At 38.7% G+C, this 4,972-nt stretch overlaps 1 long non-coding RNA gene across 1 annotated transcript; it reads left to right on the top strand.

The window, feature by feature from the left end:
* The first annotated feature begins 1,519 nt into the window (after nucleotides 1-1,519).
* Nucleotides 1,520-4,359, top strand: LOC112432285 (uncharacterized). Its single transcript, XR_013093176.1, has 4 exons — nucleotides 1,520-1,660; nucleotides 2,380-2,479; nucleotides 3,577-3,621; nucleotides 4,180-4,359. It is a non-coding gene; the product is annotated as an uncharacterized LOC112432285 (long non-coding RNA).
* The last annotated feature ends 613 nt before the right edge of the window (nucleotides 4,360-4,972 follow it).

Here is a 4,972-nt window from a genome sequence, read left to right as displayed (position 1 = left end):
ATGCAACTTGGTTCTGGGAATATCTTTCTTTTGAAAGTTTTAACAATATCTTCATCAAGATCTTGGAAGTTTAATTGCAAGATTGTCACCATAACCGCTGCATGCTTCCATCTTTTACAGAGGGATTTTAAAACCCTCTCGCTGAGTTTCTTGAACTTCTCTGGTGGGATTTTGTCGTATCTGGCCCTGATTTCAGTCCAGATTTTCATGGTAAGCCGGTTGGAGATAGCTTCAGCACTTTCAATGCTGAAGACTGTGCCTGATTTTTTTGAAACCTGGGAAATCAGTCCTTCCACAAAGATTTCCACTGAAAGTCTGCATCTTTCTTTCTTTTCATATGATTCCAGTCTATCAGTAACTGTTACTGCCAACAGGTGTTCTTGGAATACTGAAGTAGTTATGATATTAAATATTGGTTGTTCCATTAAATTCATTGAATCCTCCTCCCCACTCCTCCCCATTTCCAATGATATTAGTGACAATTTATGTAATTTGTCACAAATATCAGTGAAAATCGCATTAGCAATGCAGTCAAAATAATTCTGCACTTTTCGGTCTAAATGCAAATCCATCCCCTTGAATTTGTCCAAGAGTAGATCCAACAAACGTTTTTGGTGAGAATGAGGGCACTTTAAAAGTTTACCAAGCTTTGAAAGCACAGCCTGAATTAATGTCTCTAACCATCTTTCAAAGTCTGTTTTTTCAGGTGGCTCACAGTCTACAGAAGATCTGTGATGCTGTATCTTTTTATATGACTCCGTTTGACTTACGTTTGTTAACGGTGGGATGCTGGCTTCATGTTCAACACAGGATTTCTGCTGCTGGGGATCTGGAATTGGATTGTTTTCTGCTTTTGCAGCACTGTGTTGGTCAGCATTTTGACAGCTTTCTTCTGTGTTAGCTGTTTCTTGGCTGTTAGCATCTATATTCTGTGCTGTATCAAACTCCTGCTCAGCAGAATCGTCCAAAAATTTCACACGTGACAAAACCGTTTTGCCAGTAGTGGTGTGGACAGAACAGTTTTCATGTACAGGGGAGTTCTGGGAAGACCTCAGTGGTGATACTGCTAGTGACTGTTCACACAGGTCCATTACGTCCTCTACAAAACCTACAAGCCGCTTAGCAGTGAAGCAATCCGGATAGCCTGAGATAAGCTCTCCCCACTGCTTGTTCGAAAAACTACTGAACAAGTTATTCAAGAGGGATACCAAAGCATGTACTGTAGAATTATCCCCATTGGTCTGAACTGTTTCATCATTTGTCATTGTGTTACAGTTCGAGCTTGCCATTTCACTTTTTTGTTTTTTATGTCTAAAATGTTGTTTTGTGTTAAACTCCGTGTTTGAACGTTTAAAGCGCTGCTGTCCCGCTGTGTGAATGCGTTTCAACTGAACAGCCAGGTCTATATATAAGGTCGGTTTAAGGTTTCTTTGTAACGTCACCTGACGTTTCTTTGTAACGTCAGGTGACGTTACAAAGAAACGTCACCAGTCAAAGGACTGGCCCGCCCCGTCATAACGAAAGGGGCGGGACAAACCTGTTGCTTAGCAACTGAAAAAAAGGCACACCGCGCTGAATGCTACATCCGGCCTGCGACGGTACACCGCCTCCGCACCACCGTTTAAACATGAAGTGTGGATGTTAGAAGATCCCAAATATGGTGAGCTACTGGGAAATTACTCACGTTTTTGTTCTTGAGAGTGAGCGATAATAAGCGACATTTTATTGAGAAATTACAGTAGTCTGTCTACAAAAACTACAAAAATGACCTAAATAAGACAGAAGTACACATTCATTTTTATCGTTTTGTCAACAACAGGGCGCATGAGGTTTGTTCAGTATTTGTTGTGTCTACAAGGCTCAGGCGCCCCCATGAAGTGTCTTATTTGTATAGTTGAAAGCATTATAAAGGAACGCAAAACTAAATTACATATAATTATAATTCTTGGCACTTTCTGGTGTGTGTGAGTTAGTGTTTCTCTTTTATGATTTGTGGGTCCAGCATCAAATTTAGAATCCTTCCCATCACACATGAGGTCTTGAATAATCATCTTATTTTAAAGACCTCGTAGTTTGATAGTTTGCTCTCAGACTGTGGGCTTCCTTGTGGTTTTTAGGATATTTAGAAGTAGAAGGGGATCATCCTTCTGTGGAACCAGCTCCCAGTTTGAATGCAGGAGACGGACACTATCTCTACTTTTAAGATTAAGTTTCAAAGTTACCTTTTTGCCAACGCATATAGCTAGGGCTGAATCAGGTGACCATGAATCCTCCCTTAGTTACCCTGGGACTACCCTGCTGGGGGATTCCCACCATGTGTTTATACACCTCTCTGCATTCAATAATTAGTTCTTGTTCATCTCTGGCTCTCGTCCACAGTGTGTCTTTTGTCCCCTTTTTCGTCTCCTCATCCCCAAAGGGTCGCAGCGGGCTGCCCCTCCCTGACCGTGGTTCTGCCAGAGGGTGCTTCCTGTTAAAAGTGAGTTGTTCCTTCCCACTGTATTGAGGTTTTTTCTTTTTAATTGTAGACTTTCTACCTTACAATCTATACCACCTCGAGGAGACTGTTGTTGTGATTCAGCTCTGCATAAATACAATTAAATCGAATTAAGTGGGTTCAGCTGTTTTGTGAAATAAATGTGAGTGACATGGTAAGTAATAGCCTGCATGTAACTCATGGTAAGAAGAGCAATATCGCCCCCTCCTGGTTCAACCTTTTTTTCTTTGCAGTAATCTTTCCAATAATAATACATATGCACTAACCTCATGCTTGCTGTTAACAATAGCCTAAAGACACAAAATCAAGTTTAGTTTTTTCCTTAAGTTTATGTTTTTTTTTATATGGTTGGCATTTATTTTGTTTCTTTTTAATAATTATATTGATTCTATTGATTGTTTGCCAAGCACTGAGGTCTCTGCTTAGACTGTGCTACTGGGATCACTGATTTAAAAATGAGGCAAAAGCACCAAAGTTGTGCTCAAAAATAGTACAGTGAGCTACAAGCTGTTGCTGTAGTAATTCTAACACACTTATTGTTTTTAAATACATACATGTTTAGTTCTTTTAAACCTAATTATATATTTTTTTTTTTTGCAAAAGTGTCACCTAAACACCCAAATATACGTAATTCAAAACTTACTTTAATTATTACCCATTTGGCTGGTAACATGGACCCAGTCTGATGGATAGTTACTGAACAGATAGTCTTTTCTTTAAAGGCTGCATTCAGAGCAAATCATTGTAAAAACAAGACAAGTCAATAAAAAACAAGTAATAACTATAATACTAAACTACAATAGAGAGAAAATCCAGTAAATATAATTATATTATGTAAAAAATATACAAATATTTACCTCTAATTTAAAAAGACATTACAAGGGTACTAGTTTCATTTTAATCTAAACATAATCTAAATTGACACTAAATCAGTTTAAATATTACAGCTGAAGGTGATTTTAATAAATGTACTGCTGCTTGACTTTGTTTTACTACTGCAGTATAATTTATCATGTACAAAAGCTCCAAATGTTGTTTCTCTGACTTAATGTTCTGATGACGTTTGTGTTACTTTGCAGGAAATAGTCAGGACCCAGATGAACCTGTGCTGGAATTCAGTGTGGGTGAGTAATATGAGCATTTATGAAGGCTGTCCATGACCTGTAATTAAATTTAGCGTCATTAGTGCCACTCATTGCAAGTGACAGTGCACATGCTTTCAGCATGGAGTCTGCTCTTATGGTAGCAAAATAAATTCAGAAAATCTCCATCAAAAAGCAGCTCAGCAGCAGAAATATATATGGTCAGCTGGTTGTGAGTTAATGAGCATGTGAAATCAGTGTGAACATTTTGAAACAACAACTCTCCAACCTCGTAATTGTAAGACTGCCTGTGCAGCCACAGGAGCCTTCAGAGAGTCTTCCTGCTTGTCTCTTGGGTTGATTTGCTCGTGTTTTCTCACCCAGTCAATGACTGTAAAAGGGCTGGACTAATTGGAGGCAGGTGTAATTGATTGCACTGATATGCTAGTCTACTTATAGCCCACATTACAAACACTGCTGTGTTATTTTGTCTCTCAGTGCAGGTATGTAATGTGACAAAACCTCTAATGATCTGCTATGTTTGGGATGGATGGGCTGTGAATTATATAGTGAATTGTCTTATTTTGTCGCTCTGTGCAGGCTTTCTACTTACAGGGTGGTGGGTCTCAGAGGACAATTGCTACCCCTGTTGAAGTGAACAACGTGTGGAGTGCAACTGGCTTTGTGGCATAGCTGGCTCTGGCCTTGGACTGTGTGTTTTTACTTTGTACCTAAATGGGACACTGGACTTCTAACTACTATTCATTGTGTCTATAAATAAAATTTTAGAATTTTATTGACTGTCATCTTTTTGCCCACGGTTGGTCAGACCTAGAATCTCTTTGTGTGTGTGTGTGTGTGTGTGTAACATCAACAGGGTTTTGCATAAAAGAGTGTGAGCAGGTCAAAAGGTCAATTCATTTATTGTAGTTTTATGGCAGCACCCTCTAGTGGCCTTGAAGCAAACAGTCTCCTAACTAAGCCATGGCATCTCTGGTCTCTCCTACTTTTGTGTGCTCTGCTGGAGGAGCAGCATTGGATCTAGTGATACTGAGTAAGCTGATTAGGACAGGCCTGGAGAAATGTGGTTTGCATGAAGTATCAGGAAAAAAACAACCTTGTATTGTAAAATAATAATACACGAATAATAAATACTTCTCATGACATTCAGATTTCTGGACTCACGAGTTCATAGAACATTAATGTTACGAAACATTGAGAAGTCTTAAAACTACATTGTATACTTATTATTTATTTACTTTAATCAGATTTGACTGGTATTTTTAAACATTAAGTTTTTGTTCCTTCAACTATTGTATTTAAGCTTATGACTCACTCACAGTATGTTTATATAACTGCCTAAAAAACGGTGAGGATGTGGCTGAGAAGCAAG

This window comes from Maylandia zebra, linkage group LG15 (genome assembly GCF_041146795.1).
Source record: "Maylandia zebra isolate NMK-2024a linkage group LG15, Mzebra_GT3a, whole genome shotgun sequence".
Lineage (NCBI taxonomy): Eukaryota > Metazoa > Chordata > Actinopteri > Cichliformes > Cichlidae > Maylandia > Maylandia zebra.
The sequence above is the reverse complement of the archived record's forward strand: the minus strand, read 5'-3'. Positions and strand labels throughout refer to the sequence as shown.